This window comes from Canis lupus, chromosome 11, assembly GCF_011100685.1.
Source record: "Canis lupus familiaris isolate Mischka breed German Shepherd chromosome 11, alternate assembly UU_Cfam_GSD_1.0, whole genome shotgun sequence".
Classification (NCBI taxonomy): Eukaryota; Metazoa; Chordata; class Mammalia; order Carnivora; family Canidae; genus Canis; species Canis lupus.
Genome location: NC_049232.1, coordinates 44,680,315 through 44,697,289, shown reverse-complemented (window position 1 = coordinate 44,697,289; position 16,975 = coordinate 44,680,315). Strand labels below are relative to the sequence as shown.

At 33.6% G+C, this 16,975-nt stretch overlaps 1 long non-coding RNA gene across 9 annotated transcripts in view; it reads left to right on the top strand.

The window, feature by feature from the left end:
• Nucleotides 1-16,975, top strand: part of LOC111098070 — a 293,135-nt gene that overhangs the window by 76,019 nt on the left and 200,141 nt on the right. The window lies entirely within an intron of this gene.

Here is a 16,975-nt window from a genome sequence, read left to right as displayed (position 1 = left end):
TTATTTCTGTCTGGAAAGTCTTTTCCACTCTGTCAACCTGGAAAATATCTACTTATCTGTCAAGAATCAGCTCACCTAGCATATTTTATGGGTCATGATCTTGAAGGAAGAGTTTTGGGACCAGTAAGTGTTCCAAGTAATATAAGGTATTAAATGATTGTTGAAAATCTAGTTCTGCTTTTAAAAGGATCACATCACATGGCCTGAGTTTGTGTGAGCTTCAGCAAATTATATTTTTGATCCTCAGTATTGTCAACCTAAAGCATGAATAAAATAGCACCCATTTCAGAGACTTGTTTTGGAGACTATTTAAGAATATATGTAAATCATTTAAAAGAAGGACTATTATATAATGAGTGTTCAATAACTGTTAGATATTAATATAATCATAAAATTAATGCATAAGTATATTTAAGGGGAAATATTAAGTATACAAAAAGAAAAGTACAAAAGAATTGCAATGATGATTCAGACATGAGAAAAGACTATAATAATCAGTAATCAGTAATTAAAGTTTCTATCTCGTAAAACATAATCGGAGCTACCAAATTAGCATTAGTTAATATTAAAAGATTGTATTACCTTCTTGAATAAATTTCTCAAAGTGTCTTCTCCGGGTCCTTTACTGAAGCATGGTTTGGTGGGCCAACTCAGTGTTTGGTGAGCAACATTTGGTATTATTATATCTTTAACATGTAAAAATAACTTCTCACATTCATCATTGCAATAAAGCACTATATTCTAGCACCATTCTCATATCTCATGGCAGCTGATTAAAATGTTTTGCTATTTTGTTATTCATGAATTTTTGTACATATTACTGGTCAATTGTGGCATAGACTATCATAACAAACAATTTAATCATCAAACTGTGTACAGATGCACCCAAGGTTAGACATTTTCTTCAGGCTACTTATATTGAATGACTCACCAGGGCTCAAAGTTTATACCCATTTATTCTTAAGGGTTACTCTGTAAAGAAAAAGAAAATTTGCAATATTTTGCAAATCTAATTTACATTCACCTTTTGAAAGTTAAATTGTTATTACTTTTCCCATATTTTCTGTTATTTCAAATATCAGGTGGGGAGAAAACTTTTAAATAAGGTAGATCCAAACTTGTGAGTGCTCTACCATAGCTCAGTGCAATGTATGCTTCAATCCCTGAATGTTTTCTCTTCTGTCCCTCATACTGAGCTATGCATTCATTTAAATCTCTCTTCAGACTTTACTGAATTAAAGTATTTAAATAGGCCTGATGTAAGTGCTAAATGAGAAAAGTACTATAAAGCTAAGGAGCCCGATCAAATGAGTTTGAAAAATAAAGACAGATGGCAACTATTAGAGAGTCTTCTGCACTCATTTGAACCACAATGCTTACTCTTAAATTTTGTTTTATAACTGGCTCATTTGCAGATGTACATATGCTTTAGGCAGTAAATGTTACATGCTAAATATGCTGTGTAAACTTGGAGCCTGGATTCCTGTTTTTCTAGGTCTTTTCAGTGAAAAAAAAAAAAAAAGAGTGCATGTGTGTGCATGCATGCACACAGAGTTGAGATTAAGCAGATAAATATTTGGGACAATAAATTTTATTTAATGTCTATATTTGATCTGTCTACTTACCACACTGAGAATGATCATTTTCTAGGTTAAAAGTATAATAGCATTAAACTTTCCCATGATTATTCCCATGATCATTTGCTTTATCTTGTGTAATGGGTTAAATCGTGACTCCCAAAAGATTTTGAAGTAGATTTCCAATAATTGTGAATGTGACTTTATTTGGAAATAGATCTTTGCAGATGATGAAGTTAAGATGAGGTCATTGGTTAGGCTTTCATCTAATATGACTGTGTACTTTAAAAAAATTTAGACACATAGACTCATAAAGAAAGAAGATGATGCGAAGGTATAGACAAAAAATCTCACCTGCAAGTTAGTGAATGCCTGAGGGTAGCAGAAATTAAGACAGAGAGGCACGGAATAGAATGAATCTCTTTCACAGCAATCAGAAGAAACCTACCCTGCTGATACTTTGATTTTAGACTTTAGTCTCCAGAAATGTGACTTTTTTTTTTTTTTGTTTAAGCCACCCGGTTTGTGGTGTTCTGGTATAGCAGCCATTATTTTCATTCAGTTTTAGTTTTTTTATAAATAAGTATATATTTGATATTTATAATCTATTATTAGATCTATGCCTCTCTGTCACTTTGTTGTCTCAAGGTTACTTGTAGATTCCTTTGGAAGAGATCACTGAGAAAATAGTCCTTATCTCATGTTGATAATTCTTTGATCCTTTTTTACTTAAAATAGGTTTTGCTGGTTATAACAATCCTTGGTTCATCCCCCCCCCCCCCTTGACCATCTTAAATGCATTAATTCCATCTATTTTTGGCATAAAATGTTGCTGCTGAGAAGTCTGAATGTTATTTACTTTTTCTTTCTTATGAATAACTTCCTCTTTTTGCCTAGATGTCCAAAGGATATTTTTCCCTCCAACTTCCCCTCCCTCTTGTTTCTTGCTCTAGGGATCTTCTTATCCTTCTATTATGCATATGTTGGATCTTCTTAATCTGTCTTCAGTTATTTTCTATTTTTTTCTTATCCTTGCCTATTTGTCAAAAATAATTTAAAAACCCTACACAGTTGACCCTATATGCATGAGTTTATTTCATATCTATCTGCTCTCATATCTTTGAGCTCAATATAAGCTCATTGTTCCTTAATAGTTAGTTTAGAAATAGGCATGGTAAATTCGTTGTCCTGTTCTCCTTTGTCAGAAGTGTATTAGCTATCCTAGTTGTCTTATTTTTCCATAAGAATTTCAGAATAAGGTCATCAATATTTTGATCTGTTGGGATATTTATTGGAATTGTGTGGAATTGATAGGACAATTTGGAGTTGAATGACATTTTAACAATTTTAAATATTTCATCCCTTGAACACAATCACTCTCTTTATTTACTTATGACTTCTTTATCTCAGCACAATTATGTAACTTTAAGTTTGTAAATAATTTGCTAGCTTTATTCTTAATTCTTGGGGATTATTCCCTTTCTATTTTCTGAAAGAATTCATATAGAATTGATATTATTTCTTATGAGTTTGTTAGAAATAATTAGTAAAGTCAGAAGACTATTAATATTATAGAAAGGCTTTTAGCTACATATGCAATGTCTCCACTTATAGTGTTATTCAATTTTTCTGTTATCTGGGCTAAATGTTGGGAGTTTATGTCTTTTAAGGAATTTGTTTGCTTTATCTAAATTGTGAAATTTGTGATATATGTTATTTTCAATAATTTCTCATTAACTTTTTGAAATCTACAGTATGGTAACAGTGTACCTACTTTTATTCCTGACACTCTCATATGTTTGTCTTTTATTTTTCTTCAGTATGCCTAGAGGTCTATCAATTTTATCAATCTATTTTAAAAACCATATTTATCTTTAGTGAGCCTTTATTCTTTTTCTGATTATACTTCACTGACTTATTCTTTTATGCTTATTATTTCTTTCATTTTGATTAATTTGATTTTAATTTTTTTTTCATTTTCTATTTCTTAAAATAAGTGCTTAGGTCATTTATTTGAAACTTTCTTCCTTTCTAAAGTAAATGATAGAAAGTTTTTTGAAAGGGGGCACCTGGGTGGCTCAGTCCATTACACATCTGCTTCTGGCTCAGTCATAATCCCAGGGTCCTGGGTTGAGGTCCCATGTCAGGCTCTCTGCTCAGCAAGGAGCCTGCTTCTCCTTCTCTCTCTCTCTCTGCCTGCCACTTCTCCTGCATGTGCTCTGTCTCTCTGTCAAATATATAAATAAGAATCTTTAAAAAAAGGAGAAAGTTTCTTGAAAGATGTACTTTAGCAATATTCTACATATTTCGATGTTTTTTCATTTAACTAAAAATAATTTTACTCTCCTTGTCATTTTTCTATCCATGTTATTTATAAGTATGTAGTTTAAGTTCCAAGATATGTTAATATTCTTGGTATTTTGCCAGTTTTTATTCCTAATTTAATTTTTCAGTATCCAAAGAACATAATCTATATAATTTCAAATCTTTAAAATTTATTCAGAATTATATTATGGCCTCTCTTATAGGCTGTCTTGATGAATGCTCCGTGTATTTTTGAGAAAAGTGCTATGCCACTGCTTTTGAATGGAATATTCTGTGAAGGTCATTAAGATCGATTTAAGTTGGTGTTTTTTTTTTTTTTTTTCAGATTTTTAGAATGCTTATTTTATTTCTGCTTTTTCCATAAATTACCAAGTAAGAAGTTTCAAATTTTCCAGCAATCTGATTGCAAGTCTATTTTCCCATTTGGTTTTACCAGTTTTGCATTATGTATTTTAAAGCTCTAATTATCTATTAGATGCATGCACTTTTAGATTATTATGTCTTCTTGATGAATTTACTGCTTTATTCTTATATCTTTAGCCCTGGTAATACTATTTGTCCTGAAATCTACTTTGTCTTATTTAATAGACACTGTAGAATTCTTTTGATTCTTGTTTTCATGGTATATGGTTTATTTTTTCTATGTCATAACTTATAACCAATATTTATTCTGTTATATAAAGTTGGTTTCTTATAGAAAGCATATAATTGAACCTTAAGGTTCACTTTTGGTGTTGTAATTCTATGCATATGGACAAATCATAATGATATCTGTTTACTCGTATGTATCACACAGAGTATTTTCACTGTCCTGAACATTTGTCCTGAATACACTTTGCTGTATTCATCCTTCTCCCCAGACCCTGGCCATGCCAACCACTGGTCTTTTTACTGCCTTTATAGTTTTGTCTTTTCCAAAATGTCATATAACTGGAGTCATGCAGTATGGAGGTTTGTTTTGTTTTGTTTTGTTTTTCACATTGGCTTCTTTCACATAGTAATACACATTTCAGGTTTTTCCATGTTCTTGGCTCATTCTTTTTAGCACTGAATAATATTCCATTTTCTGTATATACCACAGTTTATTTATCCACTCACCTACTGAAGGACATCTTAGTTGTTTCCAAATTTTGACAATTATCAACAAAGCTGCTATAAACATCTCTTTGCAAGTTTTTGTGTGAACATATTTTCAAATCCTTTGGGTAAATACTGAGGAGTGTGATTGCTACATTGTGTGGTAAGAATATGTTTAGTTTTATGAGAAACTGCCAAATGATCTTCCAAAGTGGCTGTACCATTTTGCATTCCTACAAGCATGAATGACAGATCTTGTTGCTCCACATTCTCATCAGCATTTGTTGTTGTCAGTTTTCTGTACTTTGACCATTCTCATTGGTGTGTAGTGGTATTTCACTCTTGTATTAATTTGCATTTCCTTGATGATGTATGATGTGGACCATCTTTTCAGATACTCATTTACCATCTGTATATATATTTTTGATGAGATGTCCGTTAAGGTCTTTGGCTTACTTTTATAATTGAATTATTTGTTTTCCTCTTGATTTTGGATTATAACACTTTATCAGTTTTTTTTTGTCTTTTTCAAATATTTTCTTACAGTCAATGGTTTGTCTTCTCAGTCTCTTGACATTGATTTAAAGAACAGAAGATCTTAATTTTGATGATGTTCAGTGTATCAGTTTATTTTTTTCATGAGTCAAATCTTTGGTGTTATATATAAAAGTCATCGCCATAGCCAAGGACATTTAGGTTTTCTCACATGTTATCTTCTAGGAGTTTTATAGTTCTGCATTTTACATTTTAGTCTGTGATCCATTTTAAGTTAAGTTTTGTGAAGCATGTACAGTCTATGTATAAAGTATTTTTTTCCACATGTGATGTCCAGTTGTTGCAGCACCATTTGTTGAAAAGATGATCTTTGCGCCATTGTATGGCCTTTGTTCCTTTTACAAATATCATATGATTATAGTTACGTAATTCTGTTGTGGGTCTCTCTATTCTGTTCCACTGATTTGTCTGTTACTTCAATTACACCACACTATCTTAATTATTGTAGCTATATAGTACAACTTGAAATTGGGTAGTGTCAGTTCTCCAATACCTGTCAATATCCCCAAGAGAATTGCTGGGATTTTGATTGAGAAGCAGTGAATTTATAGATAAAAATTGGAAATAATTGACACCTTGAAAATATTAACTTTAACTATCTTTGAACATATTATATGTCTCCATTTTTCTTTTTTAATTTCATTTTTTCTTCTCTTTCTCATATGCTTATTATATTTGTTAAGTTTGTCCCATTGTCCTTGGATATTCTTTTCCTTTTTAGATTTTTGTTCCCTTCATTTTTTGTTTTCTGAGGATTCTGTTGATGCATCCTCTAGCTCAGAGACTCCTTCCTCATCCATGTCCAATATGATAATAAGCCATAAAAGGCACTGTTATTTCTATTACAGTATTGTTGATCAGCATATTTTTATTCTTTCTCAGAATTTCTCTCTCTTATCCTTCTGTTCTTACATGTGGTCTATTTTTTATCTATTAGAGACATTAGGATATTAATTCTAGTTTTTTTTCCCCTTACATTCTGACACCAGCATCCCTACCATGTCTGGTTCTGATGCTTGCTCTTTCTCCTCAGATTGTATTTTTTGACCATTGGAATGCCTTGTAATTTTTTTTTTCATAGCCAGACATAATTTACCGGGTGAAAGGAGTTGTTATCAATAGGCCTTTAGTAACGTGGTATTGAAGTATGGTGGGTAGAGGAAGTATTCTGTAGACCTATGATTAGGTTTCCATCTTTCAGTGAGCTTATTCTTCTGGACTGTGTTTCTCTGTTTTTCCTTACTCTTTAGGTGAGACAGAATGGCTATAGTGGTCTGAAGATGGGTATTTCTCTTCCCCCTGGGTTAGTTAGGCTCAGATCAGACTCAAGGACATTAGGTTCTAGTTACTTAGTTTCTACTGAGAGCAGGCCTTGTTAAGAACAGAGTGCTCTGAAATATTTAAAAATGGTTGCTTTTCTCTTCTTGCTGGAATCGTGGCGGCGGCGGGGGTGGGGTGGTGGTTCTCCTGTATATACTGTAGGAACCTGGTCAAGCTCCTGGAGGTCAATCTCACAATATTGTGGAGACTGCTTCCCCCAAGTGGTTTTAACTCTCAGAATTGTATACTCTGAGACTCCAGCAATTCATTAGTTATATTTATGGTTTTTCTACCCCAGGATTGCTTCCCACAGTGGATTCCAGTAGTGAGTCTCAGCTCACTACAACTTTGTTTACTTTCCTGTCTCTCCAAGCTTAGAGCACTGGTTTGCTCTGTGTCCTCTCTCTATAAATCTAATTTTTCAGTATGTTTGCTTTCTTACTCGTTGTTAAAACAGACTGGCAACTTCCAAGCTCATTGCATGTAGAACTAGAAACTAGAAGTCAACCATTATTTTTAGAATATATTTTCTTCGTTCAACAATATGTGTCTTTTTCAGATTACAGTGCTACATAAGTTATTTCATTTAATGTTGCCCTAAAGGTCACTGAGGTTCTGTTCTCTTTGTTTTTATTTTTCTTCTCTTTAGATTGAATAATTTTATTTGTCTTCAAGTTTATTGAACATTTCTTCTGTTGTCGCTAATCTTCTATGAATCTCATCCAGTGAGTTTTCCATTTTAGATATTATCCTATTAATACCAGAAACAGAATTGTAATTTTTAAAAAATTCTTCAGGTTTTTGGTGAAATTCTCAATGTGTTTACTGGTCTTGACACCTTTTTCTTTACATTTTAAACTTTAAAAAATAATAGCTTCTTTAAATCCTTGTCTACCTGAATTATCTTAATTTGTGTATGTGTGTTGATTGCTTTTTCTCTTATTGTGGTATTTGGTTTTCTCTATCTTTTCTGATATTTTATTGTTTGGTGGATGCAGATGATACATTGTAGAGAATTTTATCTTTCCCTGAAAATAGTGACTTTTGTTTTGACAGGTACTTAAGTTATTGGCTGATTACCATGAACTTGTAGAGACTTTTTAAAAAACAATTTGCAAGATAAATTAAGTTTTACCCATAATCTTTAAGTAAATCCTTAGTCCTTTAATAGAGTATCTACTCTTAAGAGAGGACACTTTTTAAAAAAGATTTATTTATTTGAGAGAGACAGAACACAAACAGGTTGGGGGAAAGGAGAGAGGAGCAGAGGAGGAGACAGAGAAGCAGACTACCTGCTGAGCAGGGAGCCTAATGTGGGGCTTGATTCCAGGATCCTGGGATCCTGACTTAAGCAAAAGGCAGATGCTTAACCAACTGAGCCATCTAGGTGCCCCGAATTGACACTTTTTGAATATCAGTGGAAGCCCTAGGATTTTTTTTCCAAGCCATTCTAAGTTGGCAATATTCAAGTTCCAAACAAACTCCTCCCTGATGAACAACTGAAATCTCTGTCTATCTTCTGCTGTGGTCCTTGGATTTTTCTCTCTAGACACAATTCAGGAATCTTTCCAATATTTGAGGGAAGTCCTGTAGCTCTATCCTTCCTGGTATTTCATCCCTCAACTTCCAGCTCCTCTTGTGGCCCTGAACTCTATACTTTGACCACTTACATCACTAAAACTATAAACTCCTGTTTGAGTTCGAAGAACTCTTTGCTATGTGATCTGAAGAGAACTATCAGGAGAAAAACCAAATTAACATAGCTCTCACCCTATGCATTTACTCCTCAGCAAGCTTGAATTGCCTATAGAATTGACCTTTAAACAACACAAGCTTGAAATGCACAGATATATTTACTTGTGAATTTTCTTTGATAAATACAGTATTGTATTATAAATGTATTTTCCCTTCCTTGTGATTTTGTTAATAACATTTTATTTTATATAGCTTACTTTATTATAAGAATATAGTATGAATATATAAGAATATAGTATGAATATATATATAACATATGAATATATATAAAACATAGGAAATATGTGTTAATAGACTATTATCTGTAAGGCTTCCAGTCAACAGTAGGCTATTAATAGTTAGATTTTGGAGTAGTCAAAAGTTATATGTGGATTTTTAGCTGTGTGGGGAGTTGGTATCCCAACTTGCATATTGTTCAAGGGTCAACTGTACTATCTCCATACTTTTGTTCAATTCCTAGGGCCTTTAAAGAGTTGTTTTTTACGTTTTATTATTTTTTTCCAGACTTTCTAATTGCTTTTTGTTAGTATATTAGTCCAATATTAGTTACACTAAATTTAGAGCCAGAGCCCCAAAACATGGAATTTTAATATTCATGGCTAAGCAATAGCCAAAGTCTGAGCTTACTGATGTTTGCATTCCCTGCAGTGTGTGATGTTGTTCTATTGTGCCAAAGGCATCAATGAATGTTGGCTGAGTGATAGTTAATTAAGTCTGAGTGACTGTATAATATTGGAGACAGTGACATTACTAAACACATTGATATTATTATAAATTCATGATCACTAGCTTCACCAGTTCCAGAATATTACCAGAAAATTTCACTATATTTCTGTTTTCCACTTGATCTCTCATTTTCATACTAGTTCACTCTTTTCGTGCTCCTTAGATTTCTGGCAACCTCTTTTCATTAAGCTCACTGTCTGCATTATACACTAGTAGCATATGACTTTACTTCTTACTGTAGAGTGAATAATAAAGCCATCTGAAAACATTCTTTCAACATTTTTCTGTAAAACCTCAACTTACCTATATCTGAATCTAGTGAACTCAGTGATTGGAATAGTGACAGACATAAATAAGCACTCAACAATAGCAATAATAATCATCACCATCATTATCTAATTATCATTTTATACTTACCAGTGTTTTTATTATTGTATTATTGTTTCATATCTTGTTAATAAGAATTTGTTTCCAATTCCTTCACTTGTCCTTCCATCCATATTCTCTCTTGAGTTATCAGAAATTTTATGTTATTGTTCAACCACACTTTCCCCTTTTCATCTGGATCATTAAATAAAATCTTATGCTTAAGATTAGTCATTCAATCAATTGGTCTATGAATTAGTCATATCTTTAAACATGATTCATTCTTTCAAAAAACTCTTTTTTCCTTTCCATATATCTCTTGAAATTTCACCTTATCTTTTCTCTCTTCTCTGTTTTCAATGAAATTTCCTCGTGAGTTATCTGCACTTGAAGTCCCTATTTTCTCATAACCTATTACCTCCATAACCCAACCTACTAAACTGTTTAAATCAAGAAAGCTCTCTCTGTGCAGGCACATTCGATAGCTTAAACAAGCCACATTCGATAGCTCTTAAATAGTTCTCACTTTACTTGATCTCATAGCAAAATTTGACATAGTTGATCACTCTACCTTCTGAAAACTTAGTTTTCCCTTGGCTACTAAGGCATCAGTCACCTCTGTTCCTTCATATATATCTATGAATTATTTTTTACTTATTTTTCTTTCATATTCCTCCTCCTCTGACCTATCACCACATATTAAATTCCTAAAGGTCCTCTCTTCTTACTTTTCAACCTGTTGCTTGGACAATCTTATCCACATATCATTCTTTCATAATGACTCGCCAACAACATCCATGCACTGCTTTTACAGACAAATATAAATCAATAAATATGTGTATCTCCAACTCAGGCTTCAATGCTGAGTTCCTGATAAGGTTACCCAACAGGATATTCAACTTTCCAATTAGGTATCTCAAGGGAAACTCAAATTCGGCATGTCCAAAACTGATCTTTAATTTCCCAGAAACAATTTTCTAGTCACTTCTGATTGCTTTTTCATTCTTAATATCCAAAATAATCCATCATTATCTTCTCTTAAGTGTACATGCTAAACACTTCTCAACTCAATCACCATCACTACCATCATTGTGATTAATGCTACATCATCTTTCATAGTAACTATTGATATAGACCATTTTACTGAATTCTTAAATTTCTTACCCCCATATATCACATATACTGCAGCCAGGTGATATGATGAAAATGCACATATGAGTAAAACATCTACTTGCTAAAAAACATTTAATACCTTCCCATCACTTTTAAGATTAAGACTATCTAGGACTTGCAAGACTCCAGATAGGCTGGTCCCTGAATACATTTCTTGTCTTATCAAAGATCTTGCAAGTACACTGACTTTTTCTATTTCTCACATGCACTATTTTCTTTCTCATTACTTTATATATATGCTCACTGTCAAAACTTACCTTATTCCCATCTTGATCTATTATAAAACATTTAAATATGTAAAGGCTAGATAGATTGTGTCAGACTAAGCTTGGAATGCCAGTATGTAGCCTCAATTTTTGTAAACAAAAGTGTTGTTGCATTATGTATTATATGTAATTCACTCAATTTATCTTCCAGTTTTCAACTTGATTCACTTTTTCAGGGAACTCATATAATTGACCCTGTCTATTATAGATTGATGGTTCTCTTCTTTGTTCTTTTTTCTGCTTCTTTAAAGATTTTATTTGAGAGAGAGGGCACACATGCACACACATAAGTGTGTACGAATGAGTAGGCAAAGAAACAGAGAGGAAGGAGGAGGGGAAAGAATCTCAAGCAGGCTCCACTCCCAGTACAGAGCCATCCCATGACCCCCTGAGATCATGACCTGACCTGAAACCAAGAGTCGGAGTCCCAACTTGGCTTGAGCCACACAGGTACCCGGATTGGTTCTTCTTTATGCATTCTTCTAAAGAAACCTTACTTTTCATCTTACAATTATATATATAATCATGATTACTTGATTAATGATTCCTAGTAGGTCAAAGACTCTGTTAGAACATGAACCACATTGGTTTCCTGAAAAGTTTTATCTTAAGAGCCTAGCACAGTCCCTGTTAAAATAATGCTCAATAAATATTTTTCAAGTGAATAATTCAGTAAACAAAAGGATAAAACTTAATGAGACATAGTCCTAGAATAGGATTAAGGAGAAATATGAAAGGGATTAAGTGAAAGAGAAAAAAAGAAGCTGATAATTGAATAACATAACTTTAACCAATATTGAAATCTGCCTCAGTTCAATGAGTTAAAAATTAGATCTATAGTTGGCATTTGTTCTGTAGGTTGAATTTTTTTCTTCATCTATTTTTTAACTACAAAAAAATCAATTTAATAAAGTTCAATTTAATTAAACATTAGATGAATTAAGATTCAACCTGATAAAATTCAGTTGCTCATTCATTTATTAAGTGATCCTATAAATATTTATTAATTACTATTCTCCAGCCATTATACTAAGAATGTGTGATAAGTGTAAATAAGTCATGGGCCCTGGCTTGATGTTGTTGAGTATCAGAAAAAGATGGATATGGACAGACAGCTGAAGTATGTAAATGGCCATATTGATTCAAAAGTAACAGAAAAGAATGTATATCTCAGAAGACAATAATAACTTCAGAATTCAGTCTGATTGGGATTCTTGATGTCTAAAAGGGAAATGAGGGAACAATACTGGCAACAATTAATTGCTTTATTTGACCTGGCAGGAAAAACTGTGACATCCTGGTAGAACTAGAGTAGTGAAATGAGTTTGAAGCTCCAATTTAGCATTTAATACAGGAAGGTTAATGCTGTATGTTTAAAAATAGATGTCAAAGCCAGTGAATTTGGTATTGTGGAAAATGTGAATGAGCAGTAGACAATGCTTGGTAGCTCACTTGGCTGATCAGGGCCTTATTTCCATACCTATTCCTGGGTTTCATAAATGATGACTGTTAAAGTCTTGCAGAACTAGAATATGATATGATTCTAAGGCAACTGTATCATATCAACTGTCTATCCCTATAAACTATATAATTTCAGATCTGTACATGGTTTTGTACAGTAGCCAATCTACTTATGTTACATATGAAGAACAGGAAGCTTATCTGGCAAATCCAAGAATTCATAATTAGGTAATTCTAAAACTGAGACAAGAATCCAATTCTATTTCTTATTTCACTTGTTATTTTAAAGACAACACTTGATTTATGTGAGTAAAGCAATTAATAGAAATAATAACACGTTTATTGGATGTCTACTATGTGTTCATTGCTGTGCTGAGTGCTATACATGTTATTTTCATTTAAAACTCATGACTGTGTAAGATGAGAAGAAGTATTATGACAATCTGGCACCTTACGACACCAGGTTTATGAATCCTAAGTAGCCCAAGATCAATCAGCTAGTAAGAGTAAGCCTCAAACATAAGGTTATCATGTGTAAAGCCATCACTCTAATCTCCATATCAGTGAATGTATTGTGGTTTTACCTATGTAATGTTTCAGGCAACTCCACTTAGAGACATGGTGTCTTTTATTACTTACATAGTGTTCACAGCATCATGGAGTGCAAGCTGTGTGTGCACAATCTGCCTTTGGAAACTGTATCCTGATCAGTGTAGTGCAAACTATCTTCCCTTGTCAAAGTACAAATGATAGGTACTGCTGGAGTAAAAGCAACCAGGTTTGATTATAGTCTTTACCTCTGTGATACACACTTTAGAGTCTACAGGATTCCTGTGAAATTATAGCTCTCCATGTTTCAGTGTTTCAGTTTAATATGTTCTTTATTTTTACATTGGCAGCATATTCCAAGAAAGACAGTGTTTGTATTGATAGGGTTTGCCCAATGTGTCCCAGAGAGTTTTTCCACCTTCATTATATAGGTAACACATACAAATCTCAGATCACAAAGTAGGGTTGGCAAGAATTGTTATTTCCTTTATTTCCTCAAAGTAAAAACAGTTTTTTTTCTTGAGCTTCTCATCGAATGGGAAGATATTTCATCTGAGTCCATCTGAGGTAAATTCATTCATTCTGTTCAGTGCTTTCCAGTCCAATTCAGTTTTCTTCCTTTCAATTTATCTCCAGATACATCTAATATCTACTTTCCACAGGACCTCAAATAGCATCATGGCATCAATGGAAGTAAAGATGGCCTTGTAATTTTCAGTCATATCTCCACCTTGATATCCTCTTAAATTTATATCATCCTCATTGTGGACCTCAATACATCTATGTTGTCATCTGCTAAGTGAGAAATCCATGTTCTTGAGCAGTTGCTGAGCACATGAAAGGCATTCTAGTGCATTTTATCCTGTTGATGAGTCTTCTCTAGTTCCAGCCTTCTCACTCACCACCTCCATATCACTCTTTGGATGTATGATAATAATTGCTTGGTCTCAAGTTTCCCTGTGGACCATTAAAAGCTCTCTGCAGTTGTCTTTAAGAACTGTTGGATAGAATATCAGGCAATGATTTTTATTCTAGGGTTGAATTGTGTTCCCCCAAAAGTTTAACTGAAGTTCCACTTCATTAGAGTGGGCTCTAATCCAACATAATGGATGTCTTTATAAGAAGACAATGTGAAGACAGAGACATACAGAGAGATAACAGCTATATGACTGTGAGGCAGATCTTTGAGTGACATCTACAGAGCCAGGGAACACCAAGGATTGCTGGCCACTAGCCACTAGGAAAAAGGAAAGGAAGGTTTACTCAAAGTCTCAGAGAAAGGCCCTGCTAAGACTTTGATTTTGGATTTCCAGCCTCCAGAACTATGAGGAAGTAAATCTCTTACTGTTTTAAGTCACTCAGTTGGTGGTACTTTGTTATAGCAGCTCTAGGAAACTTATAAAGGTCCCTGTGACTTTTTGGTAGAAGGTCATTAATCAAGACTCTTTAAGTCCCAGAAATTCATCAGGTTGAGGTGGAGAAGTTCTTTGTGTTCTTAGATCCTAAAATTCATTTAGGAGTCTCATTATATAGCCCACCCTGGGAAATAGTCTGAGTGGGAAGTGGTTAGAAAGACATGGGACAGGTCCCTTTCTTGGGACATACAAAAGTTCTAGTCCTCTTCCCTTTGGCTTCATTTCCCTCCAGTTCTAGGTCTTCATTTAGCTTAGTTTCATGGAAATAACATTATTAAACTGATAATTTCTTATTCAATGTCTATTATTTCCATGTAGACCACTCCTTGAACTGTTAGGATTCTGGTCTTACCATTAAAAATGAAGTTTCTTACAACTTAAAAGTAACAGAAATTATAAGAAAAAGAATTGCTTTGATTAATTTTGCAAAACATATTGTCACTTAGAAAATCTTTTGAGGGATCCCTGGTGGCGCAGCGGTTTGGCGCTTGCCTTTGGCCCAGGGCGCGATCCTGGAGACCCGGGATCGAATCCCACGTCGGGCTCCCGGTGCATGGAGCCTGCTTCTCCCTCTGCCTATGTCTCTGCCTCTCTTTCTCTCTCTCTGTGACTATCATAAATAAATAAAAAATTTTAAAAAAATTTAAAAAAAGAAAATCTTTTGAGGTTAAATCACCAGATTTGGTAGTTTGGTTTATTGACAGTATGTAGTTTCATAAGCCTTCTGTCTTTGGTGATGTTATCCCTGAGAATATCCATCTAGTCAGCAGTACTCTCTGAATAGTGGGCTTGCACTTGGGTCAGTAAAATGTTAAAAGAAATTAAAATTTATATATATTTTTTCCTTATAAAGAAACTGAGAGAGCTTAAAGGAAAGTGTGGATTTAGGACTCAAGTTGTAGATTGTGCTTTACATTTCACAGAACTTTTTGTGTATGTTGGTTCTATTTAGGACTTTAATTTGGTTATAGCTCTAGGATCAAGGATTATCTTATTCTTGATGTTGACCCATTTCTACTTGGGCCCTGAAGGAAAGGTCTGCACATAAGAGAAATGAATACAAATGCACATAACTTTTCAAAGCTTTTGACCTCAAACCACAAGTAAAATTCTGATGAGTTAGGATGAACCATGTGGAGGAGTCTGTGTGTATTATTTAAATTCTTTGACATCTGTGCTAGATTTTCTGTTAGCATCTTGGCACAAATTTACCTCTCTTCTATGATATTTTCTATGTTGTACAGAATGGAGCTCTAGACAGTATAAGACTTCTTGAGAGTTTAGCTTTTACCAAAGAGGAATATAGCTGATTTAGGCAGCCTATCTTTAGCTTTTAGTTTTTGGGTGGCTAAGAGAGCTTCAAATCTATCCTCCATACCTATACCTGGAAGAAGATTACCTTTAAAAATTCCAAGTGATGTGTGACAGAGCTTCAATCTTAAACTAAAGAAATAAATCATTCTTAACCTTTTCATTAATTTATGGTTAGGTTGGGTATGCCATGTAACCTCTTTGGGCTTCCTTGTCTTTTTCTGTAAAATGAAAGAGTATGTCTATTGACTTAGAATTTACCCAAATTAGTCCTTAAACTCTCCTAAAGGTTCTTATATAGCAAGGAAAATATATACTTTGACAAGACAGGGAGGAACCAGGATTTCTCCATCATCCCTCCATCATCATATCAAGACATATGCATTCTGATTTAATCATCTCCACAGTGCTATAAAGTGATCAGTTTTATTTCTAATTTATAGACCATATAGATAACGCAAGTAATTTGCTTAAATTTGGATCTTTCTGAGTTGGAGAACTGCACTTAAATCTAAAAAGTTTTCTGGTTACAAATCCAATAGCCAATTTTTCTATTTATTGTCCTTCTACATCCAAAGAAAAAGGCACTCTACTCATCACCTTCTGGGGATGTTCTTAAGTGTTACTGATTTGATTATACACTTAAACTGGCTCACCTCTCAGATGCTGTGTTCTTTTATTCACAAAATGGGGATAATTATTACTGGCTCTTAGACACTTCACAAGAATAGTTTCAGGTTTAATTAGAAAATGAGCAATAGTTTTAGAAGCCTCAGTGCATCCTTGGTTATTAATGGACTGAACTATTTTCAGCCAATTAATAAGACAGTATTTTTCTATTCCAAATTCAAATCCTCAATCATATCTCTAATTGTATACCTCACACCACTCCCTTTTCAGGAACCCTATATAGACTCTCTTCTTTTCCCTGTATAAACTTATGCTTTGGAAGAGAACTGACTCAATTATTTCTACCTTTTTAAAAATTTCTCAGTGGGCTAGCTCCTCCAGAATAGTCTATTTCTTGTAAAACTATATGACTACTGAATTCACCCATTAAAAGGAATTTAGATGTTGGAAAAAGTATGGAGAAGTAAAA